The sequence below is a fragment of the Furipterus horrens genome, unplaced genomic scaffold (assembly GCF_987537825.1).
Source record: "Furipterus horrens unplaced genomic scaffold, mFurHor1.1.pri manual_scaffold_3, whole genome shotgun sequence".
Lineage (NCBI taxonomy): Eukaryota > Metazoa > Chordata > Mammalia > Chiroptera > Furipteridae > Furipterus > Furipterus horrens.
In genome coordinates, this window is record NW_028327173.1 from 65,721,896 (window position 1) to 65,748,415 (window position 26,520).

General features: G+C 45.7%; 1 pseudogene; it reads right to left on the minus strand.

The window, feature by feature from the left end:
* Window positions 1-1,269: 1,269 nt before the first annotated feature.
* On the minus strand, window positions 1,270-7,195 carry LOC150015216 (peptidyl-prolyl cis-trans isomerase A pseudogene; annotated as a pseudogene).
* Window positions 7,196-26,520: the final 19,325 nt, after the last annotated feature.

Genomic DNA, 26,520 nt, shown 5'->3' on the forward strand with positions numbered 1-26,520 from the left:
CAATACAGCTTGGCTTCAGGTGCGCCACAGGAGTTGCCGGTGTTGACTACAACGTCAAACCGCCTTAGGGACTCCGGCTCCGGATTTTCTGTTGGGGTTTACTCCCTTAGCCTTTCCCCTGAAGAGGTATGCCGCAAGGCAGCGGAGGTTTTTTGGAGTCAGAGTTTTCCTACTCTGATGTGCCCTGACTGGAAGATCGAACCAGCGACACTTAGCTCGCAGGCTGACACTCAATCCACTGAGCCAAACCAGCCAGGGTGGTATAACATCAATTGTTCTCAATTAGTGTCTCAGTTTGATCGCTATCAGCTTCAACTGGTCTACCTGACTGTGGAACATCATCCAGTGAGAAATCTCTAGCACGAAACTTTGCAAACCACTTTTGACACACTCAATCAGTCACAGCATCTTCTTCCTATCCCGCACAAATCTTTTTTGTTTTTCAGTTGCATTTTTACCTTTTTTGAAATAATAAGGCATAATATCCAAAAATGTTGTGTATTTTCTTCCATCTTCAATATTAAAATGACTACACAAAAATTCACCAATTTCACTAAGTTTTTTTAATGCATGCTAACATGACAGCTGTCACAATGCAATCTAACAAAATTATTTTGAATGATGTTAAAGACAACTAAGTGCTCCTAGAACCATTGTACAGAAAAAAACAAATGAACTTTTTTGCCAACTCAATACAATAATTATTATGGAGGACAACAGATTATCATACATTATTGTCTGAGTCCATGGATGGATGATACCCAAGCTTTTCAACATCAACTTTATCCTTCCTCTCTTAGGGGATTGACTGTAGGGGGCTGGGTGGAGGGGAACAAAAGGGAAAAAACATTGGGACAACTGTAAGAGAATAAACAATACAAAAAATAAAGTAGAAATAAAACCTTTATCCTTCCTCTCTTGAACAAATTTTTTGTTGTTGTTTAATTTTATTTTATGATTATCAACTCAACTTTGCAATCCAGCTAAACTTGGAAGGGTTGAGGAAAATATGGAACACAATGAACGTGGCAAGAGCATGAAGATTATAGAACATTCCAAGAAGATGGGCAGTGAAGAGGTGCTCTCCTGAGCTACAGAAGGAATGATCTGGTGGTTAAGATAAAACACAAGTCAAATTTATTAGAGTTGTCCACAGTCAACAATGATGATCTTCTTACTGGCCTTGCCATTCCTGGACCCATAGTGCTCCTAGACCGCAATATCCATACTGCCTTTCATCTGGCCAAAGACCACATGCTTGCCGTCCAACTATTCAGCCTTGGCAGTGCAGATGAAAAAGTGGGAACCGTTTATGTTGGGTGCAGCATTTGCTATGGACAAAATGCCAGGACCCATATGCTTCAGGATGAAATTCTTATCATCAAATTTCTCTCCATAGATGGACTTGCCGCCTGTGCCATTATGGCCTGGAAAGTCACCACCCTGGCACATAAATCCTGGAATAATTATGTGAAAGCAAACTTTATAACCAAATCCTTTCTCCCCAGTTCTCAGAGCATGAAGGTTTTCAGCTGTCTTTGGAATTTTGTATGCAAACAGCTTGAAGGAGATGTGACCCAAGGGCTCACTGTTGGTAAAGATGTCAAAGACCACGGTGAGGTTGACTGTGGCGAGGAGCTCTGGGGCAGCAGTGTCTGTAAGGCCTTTTGACCTAATTTTTAAAAATCTCAGAGTGTTAGTGCTGATCCTTGAAAGGTCATCTGGAACACTGGTTCTCAAACCAACTGCACATCAGAGTCATCTACAGAGCTTTAAAAGCAATTTATCGTGGATGCCAAAGAATCTGCATTTTTAAGTTGTTTTCCTAGTTGTTTGGCTTTGTAAATGGATGGGAGTTTGAGTTATCCCTTGTCTAGCCCTGTTCTCTGCCTCTAGGCAAGAACTCCTTTCTGCTCTTCCAGGCAGGTGGGAACCTGTCTATGTTACAGACTTGAACCAGCAGAGTGCCACATCCCCAACCCGGGGGGAGCTTTGCAGTGTCTGATATCCTTTCATTGCTCCATTTTCCCCATTGCATTCTCTGTTTGTTTCTCCAAAGATCTTGAATAGCTCATGATTACCATCCAGCCAATTTCTTGGTCTCCCATCTAGTGACTATCCCTGTCCTCTCCTTTGGGAGGCGGGTTCAGCCATTTGTTTCTCCTTGTTATTCTCTGAGGCTAGAGTTTTGCTAGACTCTCACCCCAGCTCTTCAATCCTTCCCCACACTTTCTCCTGTCTGGAGTTTGAGTATATTTTTCTTCCTGCCTAACTACTTCTAATATACTAAGTCAATAAACAGATTCTCTGTGGTTACATATGGCAAATGGTTGAAATTTACAGTTGAGAGTAAAATTTCCTCATATAGGGGAAAAAAAATAATTTCACAGATTTAGAAAGTGGTCATTCTGATCTCCAGGGCAAATAAAAGTGTTTTATAACCTTCCACAAAAGCTTATGCCTTGATTAAATTTTTATTATGAATTATTAATTAAACCAAGGAAACACAGAGGCCAAAACCTTTGCTTAAATTTGCTCCAGATTGAGACACAAACCAAACGCAGCAAGAAACCCTGAAGGGGAGGTTTAATGATGAGTAACACATATAAAACTATCTGAGCACTTTCATCTGCCAAGGGCTCCAAACCAGCCATGTAAATGAGTCCATGTGCCCAGGCCTGAACAGAGGCCAGCAATGGGCCTGGAAGAAAGAGGACCTCCTCAGCCTTGCTCTTCTGGATTATGGTTTGGGTTTCATGGGACATTGTGAGTTTGGAGACCACAGGCTACTCACTTGATAAGCAGCTGTGGTTAGTGGAGAGTGGTAGGAAGCAAAGTAGACAAGAAGCCTGGGGTCTTGGAAAGTGAACCAGAGGTCAGGAGAAGTGGGTCACTATGCTTAGTACTGAGTCATTGACTGAATACAGTGATGCATGGGCAACAGCAGACCCTCCATATCACCCTGCCCAGGCTCTGTAGCTTCAGCTTCACTGGAGAGGACACTCCAGTGTCATCGTAAGATGTCGATTCAACACGGGAGGAGACAGATACCGTGTCACTCCCGAGTCGGACTGCACAGCCATTCTCGGTGGTGCAGATAGACTCTTAAGAAGCTACACCATCGTCTCTCGAGACGGACGGCTGCCGCCGCCGCCGCCGCCGCCGCCGACGATGACGACGACGAGTGATGCAGGTTGCCTGGAGACAGGGCAGGTGAATACAGAAAGCAGCTACTGTACTCCTTGCCAAGCCTTGCTCCTAGCTGTAGAGATATGTTCACTAGGAGGAAGGAGCATCTTTTTCTGATTTGAACAAGGGTGTCAAATGCTAGTCAAGACTTACTTGGAGGCCAAAAGTGTATGAATGGGGTGCGTGGGAGAGATGGGCCTGCATTCTTCCAGGGGGGAATCTTTTTTAGAATACAGAGGGGTTGTTAGGGCAAGTGGTGGCCTAGAATTCATCCAGGGGGCGCAGGGGATGCAAATACGAACAGTATCCTGTCTTCAAAGAGCTCATAGTAATTTGGGGAAGCAGACAAATAAGCAAAACACTACAACACAGCGGTGACAAATGAGATACAAGGCACCTAGGCATATGGGTGCCCACCCAGATGCAACTGGACAGGAGAGAAGCAGGGAAGCTTTCTTGGGGATGGTGACTAAATGAGTCTGGAAAAGTGGGAGGGTGTTGGGAACGAGGGTGTGGAGGGTGAGAAGGCACTGAAGGCAAAGCGAAGGGCGTGATCGAAGTGATGGAGGATGAAGAGGGGTCCATCTGACTACAAGAAGGAGATGCTCTCAGAGAAGACATGGAGATTCTCTGGGGGCTCCCCACCATATGTGGTTGTAGTTCAAGACATTTTCAAATACGAGCATTTATTCAAATGGGAAAGAAGAGTTGATGCCCGTTCCCTTTTCCCACTGGCCAGGACCTGAGGCTTGGGTAGGAGGCCAAATTCTCATGGCACTTGACATGTTCCAAGGCTAGTTTTGTCCCCTCCTCCACTTCTTCCCCCAACCCCAATACTTTTTAATAGGAATAAAAGGCATTTATCTGTGTGTCTTTTAAAACACTCAAAAAAGGAACTAACAAAAATGTGAAGTAAAAGGCAATGACTTGGCTCTTTGGCAGGCCCCCATGATTTTGTTCACGTTTGAGTTGGCTTCTGAGAACGTATTGATGTTGGCTCCCTGGATTAGTGACTCCAGAGGAGGAGAGGAAAGGAGAGTTCTTTGCCCAGTAAGCAAAAGTTGTCTTATCTGATTATCTTTAGGGGCTCATAACCTCTCTGTGTGAATACCCAGGCTTCCAGTCATGCTTAGAGAAGATTCTGCATGGAGACAATATGGTTTTTATTCGGCTCTTATTTTTATTGAATTCAGTGCTCATGGAAAATGGTGTGTTGACAACACTGCTTCCTAGCATGACATCACATAAGCAAGTTTGAAGACACTGCTTAATAAGAACGCTGTAAAGATAAGAGAAGTGGTAGAAAGAATTGAAAGATGCTGTTTCCTCCCTAACGTCTGCCATGAATCACTGCACAGAGGGAAGACAGGGAACCAAGGTACCAGGGAGAGGGGACAGCACGCTGGCCCAGGGGTCAGAAGAGGGGCTGCCTTAGAGGGCATTTCGAAGCTCCCTGCCTGCGCTTTGGTCTGAGGCTGCGCAGAGAGGGAAGCGGAGAGCTGTGGGGCTGGTCTGCAGGGCGGCGTGCAAGGGTTAGTCTGTGCCAGTATCTGGTTTTATAGTCTACTGTCCTGGATAAATCCATCAGGACCTCGCGTCCACTCACTTAACCAGCACCTATAAATGCTTCCTGTGAGGCCAGCACTGCGAAGGCGCCCCGAGGAAGCAGGTCACTCTGTCTCCACGCTGGCGCTGCCCCAACCCTCTAGGACTTCTCTTTCCAGAAAAAGGCCATACTCTTTCCTTGCCTTCTTCTATAACCAGAGGAGAAAGAAGGTGCAAGCTTCCTAGTTTACCTTGTTTTCTGAGGCCCTTGGAAAAACATATTTTATTCCTTTTTTAAAAAACTCTTTTTACTGGAATTCAGCTCAATTATAGGTCCCTAAAGGGCTCCTGAAGTTGTTTTGTTTTTTTTAAGAGACCTGGGCTCCAGGGGTGCTGAAGAAGACTTTCGGTGCCTGTCTTTCTAGTGGGAACCCCTGTTCCAGGGCTGGAGTGGGAGGGAGTGGGGCGCGGCCGAGGGCGGATTGGCTCAGTATCTGATCCCAAGTGATCTTGCTTGAGGAGGATTCCTGCTACCTCCACAGAATATTGTAGAAGCCTAAGAGTCTGCTGATGGGAGGAGGGAAATGACTTGTCGATAACGGATGGAAAGTAAAAGGTGGATCCTCAAACCAGAGACAGTGCTCAGAGGTTCCCCCAGCAGGGCCGCATGCGAGGCACTGCTCTTCCGGTGTTCCTCAGCCGCCTGGCAGAGCCAGCTGCCAACAGCTGCAGGATGGAGGATGTGACCAGGTTACAGGAGAGGCATGCCTGGGGGACCGCAGGAGTTTAGGCTGGGGAAGGAACGGAGGACGCACGTAAGTGAGGACACGGTAGCCTGAAGCGTAACAGCTGGTTTGATTCAGGTCCAAGACCTTGCTCAGTTGGGTCTTAGGGATTATTTACCGTCAAGCCCTGAGTTTAGAGTTGAAGAAACAGATCCAGAGAAGTTTTATCTTGCCTTTGGTCACAGGGGGAGCTAGTGTGCCAGCAGGGTCTAAGATTGGCTCTGTAGTCCCCGGTCTTATCTTTGCTGGGAACGTTTGAAGTACTTTGCCGCTTTGAGGTCGAGGAAGAACCCATGAGGAAAACATTGACTTCAGAGTCAGGAGACCCTGGCTACAGGGTCTAATTGCCCAGTTGCCATCTTACTGACATATTTTCCCAGGCTTTCCAGACAAGGGCAGAGCCCTAACCCCCTGCTTTCAAGTTGGTGGCCTGTGAGGGTTCGCAGGGAGAGAGGGTTCCAGGCCGATTTGGAGCCTCTTCGTGTGCCTCTCAGGCCCTTCTTTGGGAGGTGGCAGTTACTGGGCAGCCTGACCCCTGAGGAGGAGATAAACTGCCTCAGATAGAAGGGGTTTATCTTTGAGGTTATTGCAAATGTGCCTGACTCCTTAATCTAGTTCTCTTCAGATCTGAACTGGTAGCTAGATAAACTGTTGGCTGCTTGATTTCATGTATTTACCAAGTCTCAGCAATTATCAGAAGGCAATTATCCTCCGGGAGGCCCGTGGCTCAAGAGATAAGCAGCGCCCTGCACGTCTTGTTTCTGCCACTGATCCATAAGTTGTCGCTCCACGCCCTGTGTGCATTTTCTCCTCTTTCCCCACTGTCTTAAATTTCAAAAGAGGTTTGATTCAACACGTCTGTCTTGGCATTCTTTGGCCCACAGCAGAAAGTAAAGTCTAATGCTTTTTATAGGTGGATAAATCCTTTTTAAAAGCCCCTTTGTTATCACCACGGGTTTTGAGAGCACTAAAAGTGGGTTTTAAGGGACCAGGGAGACCTTAGATCAGAGTTTGTTGTATCTGGAAAGGACCAAGTGACCATTCGGCACAGTTCCTTCATATTGTAGACAAAGAAGCCAAAACACAGAGGGAGTCAATGTCTTGTGAAAGAAATGTGCTTTTTAGAATTGGGCAGGTGTGGATTTGAATCTTGGCTTTGACTCTAACCTGCTGTCTGATGACGGGTAATCTCCTGAAGCCCCAGTTTCCTCACCTATCATATGGAGATAGTAATCCAGACCTCAGAGCATTGTTATAAGAGGTAAAAACTGTTTGCCCCTGGTCAAGGTCACAGCGATAATTGGGGACAGGGAGCATCCTGGTCCCCAGATCTCAATTCCTTCAGTTATACTGTGAATCTTCTCTGGAGGCCTTAATTTATCATTAAATAAAAAATAAAGATTCCTCTTTGTCCTACCCAAAGTTCTAGTTCAGTGTTTCTCAGACATGGCCCCTTCAGATGTTCTAAGGCTCAGTTCTGCATGGGACTCATGTTTATATGATGACAGCATCTATATATTTTTTCTGGATAAATTAATAATCAACTTGCCATTGTATTGAGGAAAAACCAGACATCACCTCATGGATATGTCATCGAGAAAGTCATTTATTCCACTCATCCTGGTAAATTTTCTATTTAGGTTTGGTGGCTGAAGAAACAGGGGTCTGGGAGGCATGCTGCCCAACCGAAGGATGTTATTGATCCACAGAATGACAGCCTCATTGCAAGGTCGGGAATCTGAGTTTGAGGTCTCAGGACTGTTTTCAAGTGATCTCAGCCCGTTCTTGTAGCCTTCTCCAGTGCGTTCTCGGCGTCTCGGACGCTAGGTGGCGCCGCAGGAACATCCTCGAGGCCCCAGGCACAGTCACAGCCGGGGAGCACATGGCGTGGGTCCGCGGAATTCTCGCCCTTTTTTGCGCAGGATTAGGGTTCCCGCGGGCCACCTCTCGCCGCCCTGTATTCCCATCAAAAGAACAGCTCCCCTCCGGGGTAAGGTTTGGTGTTATCTTGCCCGGCGATGGGAGTCGTGACCCATTTGATGTTAGGTTTTTCAAATTCAACCTTTTAAACACCAAGGGGCTAATTGAGTTTGTTCCTCATCAGTCGCTGCGCCCGCCTTCTATGTTATTAACGATTCATTCGCTTTGAGTGGCAGCGCTACAAGGCTTTGGGGGAGGGGGGGCGAGAAATACGTCCCTGTTTTTCTGTTTAAAAGCCTGCAGACGTGATACAAATTCGGCTTGCGTCATGGGCGCCTCAGAGTTGGCCTAGAGAGGCTGCTGGGGACTGGGGAGCGGGAGGGAGTTCGGGCACCTGGCTAAGGTCCCCGGGCGATGCCCTCCAGCCAGGTGCGCCCTGGACCGGCTTTTCCTCCGGGCTGGCCCCGCCAGCGCCCCCTGGAGGTGGGTCCAGGAGTTTGCACCGGGCGCGTCCACACGCTGCCCTGTCCGCCTCCACTTTTCTGTTCCCCTGTATGGATCCGGCAGAGATTCCCAACTGCCTTTCAAATCGCAATAAAATTTCCCCACTTCGAAGTTTATTACTGTCCTCTAAAGTCCTCGTCTGTGTCACCATTTACACCTCGCTCATCCCCGCTGCCCCATCCAGAAAAATGTCTTCTCTGCCTCCCGGGGTTCTGGGTTCCCTGCTCATCTGTTCGTGGCTCCTTTCTCAGAGGGAAGACACCCCTCTCTGCTCGTGCACTGGCGGGCACTGGTTTAAACCGGACCCCCGGGACTCCCTCCTTAAGCCAAGGCTTCCCCTCCATTTCCGGATTTTGGAAAATCAGGAATTTAGCCAAGTTTGGTCTCTTTTCTTCTTTGTTAGTGCTGAAAGCACACGTCAGGTATTCTTTTCCTGTTTACCAGGGTGGTCAGATCTGGAAATGATTTGAGAATAAGGGAAGTTTCTCCTCCTGTCCCAAAAGTTTACAATGTCCTAGTTCAGGTCTGGGGAGTTGATGGAAATTTCAACTGCATTAGCATCAGTTTTGAGGCCAAAGAGACACTAGACCGACTGTGAAGAGCAGGCAGAAGGAAAAGGAAAAGAGAGGGAGGACTAAGAGGGGTTACAACATTCAGGGGCACCACGTTTGCAGACCTTGTGGTATCTGAGAACTCTGGGACTGTGAGTAAGCTGCTTAGCTTCTTGAGCCTCAGTTTCCTGTTCTGTAAAATGCTACTGCCTAGGAGTGTGGTGAGGATTATGAACTATTTATTGCATGTGAAGTGCCCTCATGGCAACTAACAAAGGTTACTATATGATAGCTGATAGCAGGGATCCAGTTGAAGCCACTGCTCTGGTCTTTCACCAAACTGATTTTACAGAGAGCCAAAGTACCTGCTTATCCCACTGTGTTTGGGATAGGGAGAAACTGTCCTTGAATTATTAGTGTTACCCTTTGTTTTACAGGCTATATTGCCCTCTCCTGTACTCCGTAAAAAGAGAGAAAGGATGACTGGATTACTTTCTTCTCTCAGGATTCTTGATGAAGAATTCATAATGTAGCCAAGCCACAGGGGAGAAATGTTGTGTCTGGAGTGGCTGGTGTGTGTGTGGGGGGGTATGTCAGAGTTTCCTCCTGTTTACCTTGAGGATTCCACACAGGCCCCTCCCTTTTAAGAAATATTCTGGGAAACCAAACATTGCTATACCATCTCTTTGGAACGGACCTGGGAGTTGCAGCAAATCCATCTCTTTGCTTCTGGTGAAAATCTGTAGAGTTTGTAAAAATTTCTCAATATGACCCTGTGTAAACCACCTCTTTGACTAAAAATAAAGCCAAACATCCTTTGCCTTTACAAATCTCTTGCTCCCAAAAATGTAAAGAAAAGTCCCATTTAAATGCCTGGTTTTGTCCTGCAGAGATGCTCCATGTGCTGTTAGAAAATGACTATCTTTTTTTTCGTTTCTTCCAGTTTTTTTTGAGATATAATTGACATATAACTTTGTATCAGTCTAAGATGTACTATCCTTGTTTTAAAAGTTAAAATATCAACACAGTCAACATCGCACATTTGAGTAATGCTGTCTGTGCTTTTATCTTATTGATATTAAGGGTTGACAAGCATGTATCTTCTTCTACTCTGTAGATGAGGAAACTAGGACACTGGTCTGCCATGTTCCCAGTCCAGGAACAGCACATCAACGGGTACTCCAGGGAGCTCTGAAGATCTCACCAGCTCTGTGGTTGATCACCTTGTCATTCCATGGGCAGAGCAGATGGACTTGGATACCTGCTGTGATCCTGTTTGAAACAAACCTTTCTTCTAGCTGAGGACCCTGAACAGTACCACAGCTCTGAGGGCTGTCTGCAACAGTGAACAAGAGAAACCTGGACTTGCTGCTCTTGTCTTAGTGCTCCTGACCTTGTGGTCTTTGGCCTGCAGCAGAGAACTGAGCTTGTTTGTTAATAAATACTATGAATGTGACTCATATACCAAGCCATCCGCTAATGCGAATGACTAAAATTATTAATGCTTAAAATAGTAATTCATTAATACTGGCTTAATTATTTTTTAAAAGACAGCCTAATTAAAAGCTATACATTCCTTGTGTTTATATGTAGAACTGTATATATATATAATGTGTGTGTGTATTTAGCATGTTACAAGTTGTTGGAAAAAATACTCAGGAGCCAGCCCCTTTTCTGTTGCTAGATTCAGAGTAGAGACCAATCCATGAGGGTGTGGCGTTGGTGTCTTCTCAGTGATCCCACATTGGAAGTTCCAGGAGCACGGAGCTCTGCCCCCATCATCAGGAGCCTGCAGCCTTGGGAGAGGCAGGTTCTGACCTCTGCCCTCCTATTGCAACGTCCCTTTCCCTTCCCAAAGGTGTGGAGATGCTTGAGCAGGGGGTGTTGGGGAAAGTGTCCTTGGCAAAAGAGACTTGGACTTGGGCTTTTGTTTCTGAAGCTGGCTGTCTAGCTTTCCTAATGAGCAAATGTGTTCTCTTTAAGGAAACAAACTAAGCAAAACACCAATTCATCTGGATTTTATTCATTTGTTTTAAATACAAACAAACAAAAGGAGTCGGGAGAAGTGGTTATTTCTGCACCAACTATTTCAAATGCAAGTTACTCCATCGCTTGGGGTGTTTGGATGGTGCTTGTTACCATAAGACCCACAGGGCTAGTTCCAACCGTATTTGGTAAGGCATTTTTTTCTTTCCAAAATTCCCAGCATTCCTTTAAGGCCCATTTAGCTGTGGGTTTTGCTTATTCTCCCGGCAATCAGCATTTAAAATAAGACAAACAAGCATTTTTCCTGGTCTGTGAATCCCCGCCGGCCAGCCTCCACATGCGCACCTGAAGCCAACGTGTCCAATTGAATTTCTCTGTAACCCATACCCCGTTCAGAGACCTGCCCCCTCCATATTCTGAGCTGGAAACAGAGAACTTAAGCAGGGCAAATGTAATTTTAAGAATTGCTAATGATGCTAGAAATCTGCAATGCAATTAGCATCATTGGATTTGGCACGTCTCCGAAGGCACAAAACTCCTTGTCATACCGCAGTGGCAGCAGCGGCAAGTGCCTCCGCCGTGTGCCTGGGCGTCCTGGTAGGCTGGCAGCCGCTTTGCACCAAAATATGATCATTTCATGAAGCTTCCTTTCCTTCTCCCTCAGCTACTGACTTCCTTGTCTCTTCTCCCGGATGTAGAGGGGTGGATATTTTCTGGTGGCTAAATCCTTAGATTTGGATCCTCCAAGTGAAGTCACACTATTTTCTAGGTAATTGGGACCCCTACTTTGTGAACTCATTTTGCTCCCTTGGATTACAGTGCTCCAGTTCAACCCATGTTCCCCCTGTTCCAGAACCCCAGTAATTCTCTTTTCTTCTCTAACTTCCTTTTCTTTGCCACTCTCCATGGTTCAGAGGTAATATGAAGAGTTAACTATAGGGACATGAAATGAGCCAGGGGGAGAAAAGCAGTGAGAAAGCAAACAAACAAACAAACAAATAATGATTTATTGGATTCAGAATAAACCTTTACTTTTTCATAAGAAAGTGATTTTTGTTCTCTAGAAAAAGAACATGGGGCAGGCATGGGAACCATGTTAGCTGGTTAAGAGGTTGCAAAATCCAGAAGATGATCTTGATGGGTCTGTTCAATTTAGCAAAGGTTTCTACTCTGGGGACCCTCTTGCAGATACGGAGGCCCAAATCAGAAGCTTGTAGAGGAGAGCTGTTCTTCCAAGATTCCAGATGTGTCTGTGAGACAGCACGTTATGGGGCAAATTGATTTCACCCTTGGGAAACTGAAGATTTTTCAAAGTTATGTCTGCAAAGCCGGCTAATGCAATTCCCCATTACTGTGTTAAAGTGTGCCCTTATTAATTCAAACATAAAGGCAACAAAATAAGCTGTTAAATTTAAAATATAATACATATATAATGAGGAGAATGTGTGAAAGCCTTATTCAAATGAAAATACAGGAGTGTTTGAACTACTGAGGTATCTTTTGTATTGAATTATGAGCGTATGTAATAGATTTAATTATTAATTTCCCCATTGTTCTGTGCACACAGACAGGGTTCAAGGCCCAGTCGTTCTCTGGCTTTCATAGATCTAATTTGTATAATTATTGCCTGAATAAAGCATTGCTGCAATCCCTAGCTCCCTTTCTTTTTTCCCCCTTCTAAACACTGCTTCAATGCTGCATTCCAAAAGGGGAACACCTGCCACTTCTTCAAAGTCAGCTGATCATTTGGAATGATGGACGGCGCTGCTGCTGATGACGTCCCCTTTCAAGTCTCTTTGTCTAAATGAATTATCGTGCATCCTTTTAATTTTATTGAACAAATTACATTTGTCAAGGTCTATCTTTGTAAATAAATGATAACTAGAGACACATGGATGCGTATTTCTGCTGTTCAAGGGCTCTTGTTCCATTTCTGGAAGCCAGATGAACATGGAACAAAGGAGGAACTTTCCTCTAAAAGCAATTATCTTTCTGCATTCCCATCAGTATAATTATATTGCAGGGAATTTTAAGAAGCTGTAGAAGTAGAATTGAATGCTTAAAACTGTGTTTGCTGAATTGCTATGCAAAAGTTGAGCAGGCTGTATTGCATCTCACTAAATAGTATAACTCTCTTCTGGCCACATTTCTCCAAGTTTAGAGTGTGCCTTAAGGATGGAGATGACATGCAGAGGGGGGAGGGGGTAGGTCACATTTAGGGGTACGTGTGTTTCTTGAAAGGAATATTTAATGACATTTCTGAAACCTGAGGGCTGTTAACAAGGTGACTGGAGATATGTACAATCACACTACCCATTTCCAGTTCGTTTGGAAAGCTTCTGATTTGCAGATTTCTCTCTGCATGGAACAGAAACATACCAGCTTATTAACTAATCCATTAATGGAGGTGAAATAATGAGGGGATTGTTCATCAAATCATGGGAGCAGCAATTACATTGCTCCAAAAAGCAAGTGAGCAGCTGGTTTAGAGAGATATTGAATGTGGTTTGTGTGGCTAGTGTGTCAATACTGCATGTCAACAAGGATCATTTCTTTACCATCGGCTCCCCCATACTTTAGTGAAGTAAACTGTATTGTCTCGCAACTGATGGCTATCAATAGTCTCATTCCTCCCCTTCCCAATCTTCACTAAATCACCTCAATCGAGGGTAAAAAAAGCATCGGTAAGAAATGACAATAGAGAACGCCGGAATTGTGTTAGTTTAGCACTGGCTGGTAGGTTTTGAGTTACCTGACAATTGATGGGATAACATTGTGGTCTAGAGATCCTAAAAAACAAACAAACAAAACACACAAAAAAAGAAGCAAGGATGACCTTGTATCTTCAAAGAGAGATGGGTTAAAATAGGTTAAAGCCAATAAATAATATTCCCAGTTCAGAAGAGACTGTAGGGAACCGCAGGAAGAGCATATGCCCCGGGGGCAGAATCAGTGGCGGCCGCATGGCCTCCTGCACCGTAAGGAGGGGTCTGTCTGATCCAGATGATCAAAAGTTTATGTTGAGATTCTAGGTCCAGGATCTTGAATGCCATTATATAGGGCATTGATCGCCATAGGACAGTGCAAAGGGAAGATCCACATACTGAGGTTGCATTGCTAGAGCTTCACGAATGTGCTGAAAAGAAAAAAAAAGATGATTGAGTCTCTTAAGAACATGAGTCCAGTTTTTTTTTGTCTCCAATACTATGGCAGATGTTTGGTGATCAGCAGGGCTGGAACCCAAGGGTTTCATGAGTTTGAAGGTAGGTCTATAAAATAGGACTAAAAACGTGCTTGAGCATCTTTGTTATTAAAAGTGGCCGATATGCCTGACTAATCTGATTCAGATCATCTCACTAATCTTGCAGTGAAGGGAATGGGCAGAGTGAGCCACATGTCCCATTTAGCATTGAATTCAGTCACCCCCAAAAGTGCCAGAAACTATGCTTGATGCTAGAAAGGGGAAGTCACATAAGAAATGATCCCTGTTATCAGGACCAGGTTGCATAAGTCTGCTGGAGAGGCCAAGTAGGAACTTCAACGATTATAGGGCAGGGTGATAAAGGCCATGACAAGGCTTTCCCGGGAGAAGTGTGTGTGCGCTGTGGGAGCACAGTGAGGACTGGGGGTGATCAGGGAAGGCTATGGAAGGAAGTGAGGCTTGAGTGGACATAGTCAAATAATAGTGGGGGTAAGAGAATGGTCATGGAAGAATATGTGGCATAAAAGAGCAAGGCACATTTCGGAAGCTGCTAACATATCAAGATGGCCAAGCAGAAGGGTGAGGGTGAGCAAGTAGAAGGGGATGAGACAGGAAATTAGCATATGTCAGATGAGGAAGGGTCTGGAGGGGTCTAGCCAGGGAGCTTGAACTTTATGCTCTAAGTTATGAGGAAGCATTGAAGAAGTTTCACGGGGTCATGCTTTAGAAGGGTCATATTGGGGTCCAGGACCCAGCGCAGAATGAAAAGTGGGGCTTCCTATTTAAAAACCAAGGAAAAATGCTGTTAAAGGTACTAAAATATAAAGCTTTTTCTTTTATCCCGTAGTCTCTCAACCTGCCATGGTGTTTTTAAAATTTGCTCTTTAATGTCCCTTCCCCCAGGAAGACCCTCACAGGAGCTGGGGTCCTACCCTGAGACTTGGGACATGTTTGGCCCATTAGTTGTTAGGTATGTGGGTCTAGTGTGGGCACAAGCCTTGTCTATACCAAGTCACCTGCCAAATACACTGTGGCACTATCAGCCTAGGGTGGAGATAGCTGCCGCCATGGCCACCCCTAGACACTGTGAGGCATGCTCACTCACCCTGACCCTCCCCACACCTGTGCCCAGGCCCCTGCTAGGGGTGGAGCTGGCCATGGTCACTGGGGAAAGCTTAGAGAAGAGAGAAGCTGTGCAGGGCCTGAGGTGCCAGTGCACACGTGAGTGGGTGGCTGACAACCTGCCCCAGGAACCAGGAGGTGGTAAAAGGAGTGGCACATATGAGCCAAAGCCCCAAGTCCCCCGTGCATGGTCTATTTATTGTCCCATGGATTTCACTTCCAAAACATGAAATTATTAAGAATTTCAATATGGCAACCCCAGAGCATTAAACCTGAAATGTGGGGCCCTATGCAACTGCAGGGTCACTCACTAATGCAGCTTATTGGCAGCAGGGAGCTATAGAGGAGCCAGGCACAAGGCAGGGAACCCATTGGGAGGGGAGCTATCTGGGTGACGAGTCATGAGAACTGCAGTTAAGGCAGCGGCGGTGGGAACAGAGAGGAAGTGACGGGGGCTATGTTAGGAGCCGGGGGTGAACAAGGCGGGGGGATAGAGCGTAGCTTTCAGAGTCCGAGTGTGGGCAACTGGTACTTTATGAAGTACTTTCACACAAATTTTATAATTTAATCTGCAGAATAGCACTGTGGGATATATTTTTGTTACACCCACTTTATAGTAGAGATATAGCTCAGAAAAGTAAGGTAGCTTACCCAAGTTTGCTTAGTCAGAAGACTTGGGTCTCACCCCAAAGCATTTGATTTCAACTGCACATTCTGTCCACTATGACATTAGCTCCTCTGCTGCTCTAAATGACTTTAGCCCAGTTTTTCATTTGTTTGTTTACTTGTCCACCCATCCATTCATTCATCCATCCATTGCTTCATTCAGCAAATACTTATTAAAGTGACCACAATACACCAGACCCTCATCTAGGTATTGAAGGTGTGATGGTAAACCAGGGACACAAGGACTCTGATCTCATGAAGTGCATATCCCAGCAGGGCCCAGGTGCCAAATGTAATCAGAGATTCCCATAGGGCTTTTAAGGGCTGGTGGAAGCCATTATTTATTTTTTCTTCTGTTTCTTGTCCTGGTTTCTAATGAATTAGAGTTTGATTAGCTGCAACAGAGCAATCATGTCTACAGGGAGAGGAATAAAGTGTCCTTTCAACCACCCCTACCCAAAAGCTGTGGGTGATGAGAAAAATCAAGCCCTAGTGCTCATAATCTCCACCTGGCTTGGCAGAGGTCTGCCCATTCTGTAGATAAATAATTATCTTGCTTTATTTTTTAAATTAAAAAATATATTATCTCTTTCAAAGAGCATTATACATCTCAGACTAGGAGACTGGATATTCCCGATGGAGGATACATTTCCAAGTACTAAAATGTTGCTGAGCCAACATCAACGGTTCTGAATACTGTTCAGATGATTCAACAGCATGGGTTAGGAAGGCACTTAATTGGCTGATGACTCAGCCCCTCCCAACGTCTTGCACCATAGAAGGCCTTCAGGAAGGAGCCTTCTATGGTGTTACAATGAACCAGTTTTCTTCTTGGGTGCATAGCCCCTGAACTAGAATGGCTGCCAAATGGCAAGGGTGCTAGAACATGAGCATTCAGGGTCTGAGGAAATTACAGGAAGTTTGGATACTGAAATCCTTTTAAAGGCAATGCTTTATTTGATGGGAAACAACAGTATTAAAAGACTAATCATTGAGCCCTGGCTGGTGTGGCTCAGTGGATTGAACGCCAGCCTGAGAACTGAAAGGTCTCTGGTTCGATTCCCAATTGGGGCACATGCCTGGGCTGCGGGCCAGGTCCCCACTTGGGGGTGTGCAAGAGGCAGCCGATCCATTTATTTCTCACACATTGATGTTTCTCTCCCTCTCTTCCTCCCTCCCTTCCCCCCTCTCTAAAAGTAAATAAATAAAATCTTTAAATAAAAAATGACTAATCATTGAATGAGTAGTCATGGCAAACTAAAATCATAGTCCTTGCAGGAGAACTTCCTGGGCCTGATGATGTCTCCATGGCCTGTCTTGTATCAGAGATTCTGAGGGAATATAACTTGAAAACCCTTGATAGCAGTAGGCACATCCCAGTCTACACACTCCTGAATGTCTTGGTGTGGTCCTGAGCTGATAGCTGAGGATATTGGAAGAATGAGAAATAGAGAGATTGGTTCTGGAAGGTCTGGTCTGTAGTAGGCCTGGGGAGAGTAGGGAATCAAGAAGTCTGAGTCAAACTAAGAGGTATCAAGTAATCTGAAGACCATCCTGGGACTGACTGGACCTCCGTGGGCACATCCTCATCACTCTCGACATGGCCACCCTTTGTGCACTGGGGGCCTCCCTGTGTGTGTTGGCTGTGTGAAGCATGGCTCTCTCTGATGGTATTTCACTTCCAGCCCAGTGGCATCGCTCAGTTCCTATGTAGTCCTTCTCTACACAAACAGAAGCTTCTCCTGAGTTAACACATCAACCCATTAAGCTTAAGTGCTTTTCAAAACATTTTATTATTGTCTGAGTATTTGTGAAATGGCTTACCTCGGAGTCCAACTAGCTTCAAGAGATTTGTGCCTGCCTTATATTTCAGAGGATCTGTGCCCCCTAAACCCAGCACATTCCGGCACGTGGGCCTCCACCCTTCCCTTTCCTTTCCTTTCCCTCCGAATGGTGGGATCGCACTCGTGGGGAGGCTGTGAGGAATTCTGATTTCAGCCTTTGTTTCATTGCCTGGCCAATTTTAAGAGGGACGTCATCCCTTTGAAAACATTTTAAAAACATATGTATGTGGATGGAATCTGCCCACCAGCATCAGACAATGAGCACATGACCAGATGAGTAAGAAGTGAGGATTTTCATGCTGCTTTGTTGAGTGAGAAATCTAATGGACCATGACTGGGTCCTTTCCCAGCCCCTCCCTGGTATTAAGTTCTTTACCTTCTGTTGACAGCCAAGCACCTGTGTCTGCATTCATGTTGCAATCATGATGTGATAGCTTGGCTACCTCAAGGAAATAATCATTTATTAACATCTTGTTAAAATTACTTAAATAAGCACATCAGTATTTAATAGTAGTATTATGTGAAAGCTCCGATGGCAAGCTCTACAACCTGGCCCGTCTACGAGCCAAGACCAAAGTCAAAGAGGTGCTCATCCGTGAGATGCTCTTCGCCGACGACGCAGCTTTGACATCACACTCCGAAGAGGGACTCCAGCAGCTAGTCACTTGCCTTTCCCACGCATGCAAGGAGTTCGGACTAGCCATCAGCCTGACGAAGACGAATGTTATGGCTCAAGGCACGGGGACTCCCCCATGCATCACCATCGACGGATACACCCTGGAGGTTGTCAACGACTTCACTTACCTCGGGTCCACCATCTCGAGCTCTCTGTCAGTCGACTTGGAGGTCAACCGGAGAATCGCCAGGGCAGCCACAGTTATGGCCAGACTGAACCGGCGAGCGTGGAACAATTCCAGCCTCACTGAGAAAACCAGACTGCGCATCTACCAAGCCTGCGTACTCAGCACTCTCCTCTATGGCAGCGAGACGTGGACCACCTACGCAAGGCACGAAAGGAAACTCAACAGCTTCCACATGAGGTGCCTGCGACGCGTCCTGCATGTTGCCTGGCAGGATAAGGTCCCCAACACCGAGGTGCTGAAGCGAGCCAATATGAGCAGTTTGCATGCAGTTCTTAGCGAGAGACGCCTCAGGTGGCTCGGCCATGTCAAAAGAATGGATGCAGGCCGTATCCCCAAAGACCTCCTCTACGGCGAGCTAGCAGAAGGCAAGAGGATGACAGGGCGCCCAAAACTGCGGTTCAAAGACATCTGCAAAAAGGACATGACACAATGCTCCATCAATCTCAACACATGGGAAGTTCAAGCAGACGACCGCCTAGCCTGGAGGCTCGCGGTCAGGCAAGGTACGTCACGCGCGGAGGCTGCGCGCAACGAGGAGGCGGTCCAGAAAAGATCGAGGCGGAAGCAGCGTCAACAGCAGCAACAACAGCCATCTGCCTTCACCTGTACCAAGTGCGGCAGGGATTGTCACTCCCGAATCGGACTGCACAGCCATTCTCGGTGGTGCAGATAGACTCTCAGGAAGCTACGCCATCGTCTCTCGAGACGGACGGCTGCCGACGACGACGACGACGATTATGTGAAAGCCATGAATCTTGAATAAATTTGACCTATTCTTTTTGTAGCTTCAGAAACTCATTTCAGTTTGTGTGTGTGTGTAAGGGGGATGGGGGTTGGGGATTAAACCTCAAAAGGTCATGTATGCAATAGATGCAACAGAGAAGGTATTAATTAGAATAGAACCAGACCAGGTACTATTGTGATTTTCTTCCCGCACCTAAGATGGGATGTGCAGTATAAAAACTAATGTATATAATAAACTGGGTAGGTAGATTAAGCAAATACTAGAATAAAGAACTCTACAATAACAAACCACAGTGCACATTCACAATTGGTGAGATAAACTCTATTCATGAAAAGATTTTGGTTTCAGCCCCTTATAAGAGACTTGTAAGATAAGAACAGCATCTAATATTGAGGTAAGTAGATAGTGGAGAGATGGCAATGATGAATAATTTAAAAATCAATCTGTGGCTAAATGTGGTGAGCTTCAAATCACCTTACTGCTGTGGGCTGTGGGAGTGAGGGGAGCCACTGTGGTGAAATGGAGTTTGCAAAGCTCTCCACATTCCTTGTTCCAATCTCTTTAATCGCTCTGAGACCTAATATTCCTTTTCCTGAAGTTTCCTGAGCTATAGAATACGTATCTGTGTCTTCTTGGAGCCGAGTCCCGCTGCCCACCTCACTCTGTGGTCCTCCTGCTCCCACTTCCTTCTGGAGGTGGTTGGGACACCTGGGAGGGGCCTGGTTTCTGCCCTCTGCATCTCTGGTGACCTGCAGTCCAGTGATAAAGAGACTAGTGGAGGGGTGGCCCTCACCTTGGGGCTTCTGTAAGGCTCCACAGCTTTGGAGACACAGCAGCAAAGGAGAGAACCGCTATGCTAGGGTTCTGAAAGGTCCCTGATTGGAGCATGATGAGGAATTCACACCAGGCAAGGCTGGAGAGGAGGGAAGAGTGGCCCCAGCCACAGCGGCACGTGAGGAGTGGTGCTGGGTCGCAGATGTGTTTCCACCTAATTGGAATGCAGGGAGTTGGTGGGTGAGGCAGCGTTGGCATTTTGCAAATCCGACACTTGTCTGAAAGCTCTCCTCCCATAACTCCCTGCCCTCAAGTGTGGCCTTAACTGTGTGAATCTAAAATATTTCAACAGTATATTAATGACAACTAAATTGTCATGGCACAGCATCGTGTTTATTTGCAGAATCCCACGGATTCTCTGTATTTGCAGCAAAATGTTTTCCTACAGGAACAATGACACACATCTGTTTTCACTTTCAGGTCTTTGTGTCACATCCTCACTCACAAGTGATGATGATGATTGTGATGATGATGAAGATAGAATCTAATATTTACATAGTTCTAAGGATTTTTCAAACATTAACTCATTTCACTTTCATTACAGCCCTCTGAGGTAGGCAGCATTATTATCATTCCCATTTTACAGATGAGGAAACAGAGGCAAAGGAGTTAGGTAATCCAAGGTCACTCTTGTTAGTGATGGAGTCAGGATCATATCCAATCTTTCTGGCTTTGCCGTGTGTGCTCATGACCACTTCACAATAGTGTCCTCCAACTGTTTCTTAAATGACATAGGAACATGAGTCAAAACCATCATTTACAGTGTCCAAAGGTTGTGGAAATTTATGTTAGCGGTAAAGTATTCCTGTCCTTGAATGAATGTATTCAGAAGTCCTTCCTTCATTTGCTCATTTAAAAGCATTTATCAGACTTCTTCAATATGAAAAACATCAAAGGAAGGGGTGGTGGTCGGTGGTGGGTAGATCCAGAGGTGGATAATATGGAGTGTTTGCATTTAAGGAGACACAACTCAGAAGCCAATACTGTATTAAGTATTTAAGGATCTAAAAGATAAGAATTGCTCCTTGGTGTCAAGTTGATTAGCATCTTAACAGAGGCAGGTTGGTTCTGCTTGCTGCATGTGCAGCACTACATAGTGGAGTGACTAGTGTGGTTTTGGGAAGAGAGGAAGTTGTAGCTCTGGCCCAGATTTTTGGATACTATCTGTGTGACTTTCAGCAAGTTACAGCCTTCAGAACATTAGAAATGAAGGCTCATTTTATAGAATGGAAGCTGTTATGAACTAGAGAAATATTTGAAAACTGGTAGGCTATGATTCAGGTGTCCCTTCCACACCCTCAGATTGTACGAATCTTAACTTGTAAATGATTGCTGTATTTTTCAGTCCTTAATATACACGTCAGGGGCTTTGGTGAGCTGAAGGCTTAGGAATATAGTACCATGAAGTCATCCTAGAATCTGTGAGAGGATCTGCAAGGGGAGACAGGACAGAGCATGGAGAACACAAAGGAGATGCTCCCAGCACTTGGTAATAACTTGGGCTGGAGCTTGGAGGTGGCATGAAGGAGAACGGAGGCACTGCCAGAGGCTGCTGCTGGCTGGGATGAAAGGGAACTGCAGGAACCAGTGCAGGGCCACATGGTAGCATGTGTATGTGTGTGTGTGGGGTGCTGGTGGTGGTTCAAGAACGAATGTTTTTCTAGGTTTAAAACTTTTTCTTATTAATACATTAACATAGGACTCAAGTGTGATGTCAATATCTGAGTCAGTGTGCCTTGGCTTCTCGTACTTGGTTGCTTTGGGTAAATGCATTGGGAGTGTCTAATACCACGTTCAGGAAACTGACAGAGAACAAGGCCTCCAAAGCCCCCTACATGGTGCAGAGTTTCTGTACTCTACTTACCAACCTTTTACACTCAGAGCCTTGATATCTTCAAGAACTCTCTTTGAATTGGACTCTTGTCTACCTGCTGGAGTTGGGGGGTAAGAATGACGGGAGGAAGGTTTCTTATTTCCTTTTAGACAGTGACTGTATCCTGAGCATCATCCATAGAGGAGATGCAAAAAGAGGAACAAATGGACAGGGGGAGGCAAAGGTATGTACGGGAGGCACTGCCTGGCAGCTCCAGTTCCCGTGGGCGACTGGTCCCCTGGCTGACGTTGCCCTCACTGCCGCGCTGGCTTATTTATCATGGTTTGTTTTACTATTTATTTACGGCTTATTTTATTACTTGTCTGCAACTTAAATCTGTACATGATTTTTTTTCTCATGTTCTTCTTTTGCCACAAAAGCTACTGTGGCTTGGATTCTGAGCACAGCCAATGTGTAACTACCAAGGAGGGACCCTAGAAGTCATCTGTCTTAAGAACGTCATCTTGGCAACACTGCTGTGTCTTTACCAGGGAGGGAGGAATTAAAGTCAAAAGGCCCATCACATACACTTCGGATACAGGCATATTCTGAGGGATGTTAGGAGAGGATGGTCTTTTCTGGAGAACTTTGCCTCAAGCCTTGAACACATTCTCTCAAGAGCAGAACATTTCCTCAGCCTGCCAGAACATTTTAGTGTTAGTAGGATAGCAAGCTTAGAATCCGAAGACTGAGGTCTGAGATCTGGCTTTTTTACTTCCTAGCTACGGCTAAGTTGCCTTCTTCACAGCAAATGGGAAACGTTATGACAACACTTTATAAACTATAAAGTTGTACATATATTAGTCTGTCATTGTTACCTAGCAATACTCAGGGATTGTCCTTGTCTAGGTTCCGGTTAAGTAGCTGGGTCTGTGTAATGAAGGCTTGGCAGGTTCAATTACAACTGAAGGGTGAAATTTGATGATAAAGGTTCCGATATGGGTTTCAGTTTGAAGACCTAGAATAAGACTATGGAGGAACCATGTACAGTTCTCCTGAGCAGTTGATTTGGTGGTAACTCCTAGTTCCTTTTCACCAGGGATTGGGTGCAAAGGATTTTATATTATACCAGGGATTGTATTTAACTTCCGTCCCCACCCCCACCCCAACATTTGGTCTTGGGCATTCCTGAAGGCTTGGCACCCATAAGAGCTCCTTCTCCCTCCCCTGAGCTCAGCCACAGGGGAGTCACCCAGTGATCCCTCTGGCCTCTGCCTTCTAGACCTGCTCCCGCTGTCTGCTGGGCTCAGGGTCTGAGCCTTTGTATCCGGTCCAGTCTCTGCTCTCCATGTCCTCCTTGGACTTGATGCCTTAGAACCCTCCTGGCCCTCCCCCCTCACATTTTCATCACCTGGGATGGGAGGCAGTGATGTGGGTACCACAGTCCCCTCCTGGGCAGGCTGCCTTCTGCTGGAGCATGTGTTTAGAAGTGTTGGGACTAGAGCGTCTTCTCATGCCCCTCAGCATTTACTAAAATGCACTTTCTAAAATGCACCCTCTGCGTGGCTGCTCTCTGGCTCCTGTAACTCTTCCAGTGTTCCCTGGGTAGTCCCTTGGAAGCTCCCAGTTACATATCACACCATTCTGAGAACAAGGAGGTACTTCTTTCTATCGGGGAGGAGATCCTGGAGTCTCAGTCAGCTCTGGGTGCTTTTCCTATGCTACACTCACTGCTGGGCCCTGCTCACCTACCTTCTTACCGCCGTTTTTTAAATCTTCCCAAGGCAGGTTCCCCTTGGGGCCAGTGTTAAGGCTCCAGATCCTCCCAGACAAGTCATCTTGACCTCAAGGATAACTTTCCATCAACTTTCTGGCCTTGCCTCCGTTTTGATCCTTTTTGTCTCTGCTGAGCCTTGGGCTTTGGGTCCCTATCTCAGGACTCACCTCCCTAGTTTCAGCTCACCAGGGACTGGTCTGCTGATCCTTTTCTAGTCCCCATGGCTGGAACTGTGAAGAAAGAGCTTCTGGGCAAGATGCCACTAGCAAGCCTGTGTCCCTAAGAACAATAGACCTGTTTTCTCTCTAGTTGTTCAGAAACCCACCCCTTTTCTCACAGCTGTGTGAAAAGAAGCCAAATGCCCATTCTTAATGTGTAACAACTGAGGCTCATATGCAAACTGCTGTTATCTCAGCAGGAGAGCAATTTGCAACCATTTAAAATCCTTTCACTCTTCTCTTCCCCTCCGTGTATGGTTGTACACACACTAGTCCATATTTATTAGTGCAGATGGTGAGAAACTCGTCATTGAAAGGGCTTAGAGCACAGAGGGAAATGGATTTTTGGCCTCACTCTGGCCTTCTAAACAAGAAGGCTTGAATGATTTTAGGTTCCTGATTCTTGCCTCAAAAGAGCACAGTTTGCTTCTCTCCAAACACAAGAGGTTGTAAATTGGTAATTCATCTCAACCAAAGGCCACATGATGAGCAATTGTAGAAGTATTTTTTTCTTTGTGTGCAAAGCAGGAACCTGAAGCCTGAGTGTGGGTTCCAGCTGGTGTTTGCCTTTCACTGTTCACAGCCCAAGGAGGACGCTGTCATAGGCAGCCCTGGGCTCCGTGCACTTCCTGCCTTCCACCTGCCATGCCAGGGCTGTCGCAAGGGGGAGAGTCAGCTCAGCATTTCCATGTGACTTCTTCTTCTTTTTTTGTAGCTAAAGAATAAATCAGTTCTAATAAAAACATTTATACTATATTCTTTATTGTCAGCTAATCCTGCCCGAACTCATTAAATAACAGTGTGTGGGTTATTTGCTGTCAGTGAAATTATCAAAGGCATTTTTCAGCTGGGGCACCAGGAAAACATATGCTTCAATGCCAACTAAAACAATAATGAGGAAATGTTATGATCGGTCTTGACCAGATGACCCTGCCCGTTTTAGATTAGTTCTTAATTTCAGCACAAGGGTCATCCTGTGAATTCTTACAATAAGTCACTGCTCAGCACTCACATGAAAAAGATGTGACTTATTAGAAAACTCACTGTACTCATTGCAGTTAATGAGATGTGGAAAGCTTTGTAATTTGATTTGCTGGGCCATATGCTGTAAAGGGATACTGCTGATTTCATTCCTCCGTATTTAATTTAAGCAGTATGCAATCCCTTCTTCATATGGCTACTTATATAATAAAAATTAACTTGGGGTATAAAAAATACACCATTGTGGGGTTTATTACTTGGTGTGGTTCAGTTTCAAGTGTTTTTCATGGAAACATCTGTAAGTAATGTGTGCGGGTCTAATTTTAAATCCCGCCAAATATTTTCCATTTAACATTTTGTTTAACTGACAAGCTTGCAGAGGTGGTTTTCAGAATTGTTGGTAACAGATATGTACACTATTCCCAAGGCTATAGCCTTTTTTTAACTGGAAGATAACAGTAATGCAAAACTTGCTTTTTTGACCTTCTCCCGCTCTCTCTCTCTCTCTCTCTCTCTCTCTCTCCATTTCAGTGAATACAAACAGTACAGAATGGAAGCACGTCTATCTCTTAAAGAGCCAGCAGCAGTGTAATAGTCTATTATCCCCTACAAATAGTTACCTTGGTTGTGACAATAGTTACCTTGTTGTGTGCACAAGGGCACCATGGCAGGAAGGCTAAGTGTGGGAAAGAGACCCTTCAGAACAGGGCCCTGCTCCCCTCTGGAGAGATAGGGAGGGAGGGGAGGAGGAACAGGATTGAAAGTCTGAGAAATGGGCCAATGCCCAGGGAGGTCCGACCCTCTGGAGAAGTCACCAGAAATCACATGCTTTCTGTTTTCCTACTGTTGGGGAAAAAAAAAAAAAAAAAAAAAAAAGCTCACCTAATGCTTAGTGGGCAACCAGGCCCCCTGGATTATCCAAGGGTCCGGTCAGAGGCTGATCTGTAAAATCACACAGTAGAGCCTTTACTTTCTTCGCCAGATAAAAGAGAGAACCCCGAGTTAAATATGAACTTCTGATAAACAAATATTTTTTGGTATGAATCCTCATGTGCATTTCCTGCCTGCTAACTCCGGAACCCTACCCCCGGGGTCAGATGTGTTTGCTGTCTCCATTCTATGAAGCTTTCAGGTTGATGGCGGTGCCCGACGATTTCAAATATGCTGACCCCTCAGGCTGGACAGCAGCATCCATAAATGCCCACTGCTGGCGGGGCCTTACGCAGCAGCTCTGCTCGGGAGCCTGCGCTCCAGTCCCACCCCGGCTCTGCGGGAACGCTGACTCAGCACCGGGGCAGGCGCGAGGCGGAGACCCCAGAAACATCAAACTGTTTCCATGACTGACTCTAAAATAAAATCGTGTGTGGGAAGAGAAACTTGAGGGGGAAGTTCAACAACAAATGGAGAGGTGTGGAGTGAAACCTCAGGGAAACTGTTGGTTTTGCTTCAAGGGAATTGAATTGAGAAACTGGCAGTTGCGAAATTTCACTCAGTTGATTCCTGTGAGAACCGAAGTTTGTTTTAATTGTCAATTAAAGCCAAGGGTGCCTGGGTCCCTGGGACCTAGCGAACCTTGGGGCGGTGCTAGAGTGGGAGCCCGGCGTGGGTCCGATGACAAGGCTGGCCACTGGGGGTCAGGATAAGCTTGCAGAGTGCCCTGCTGCGGTCACAACTTCGTCGGGAGGAAAGATCAGCACACCCTCAGAAACCAAAGGCCTGTCTCAGAAGCTGAGACACGCACACCTTCGGTGTCCCCAGAACAGGCCACCTGGAGATTCCCTTGGCAGCCCTGTTTGTAAGGCAAATGGAAGCCCCCACACACATTGCTCTGCTGTCAGGTACTAAATTGCCTTTATGAGAATCAAGCAGGCTTGTCGATGACAACGCTCTGATAACAAAAGAAGTGCAGCGGGGTTGAAGATTTGATGTAAAAGGAAATGATTCATTTGAATTCAGACGGAGTTTTAAAACAAGG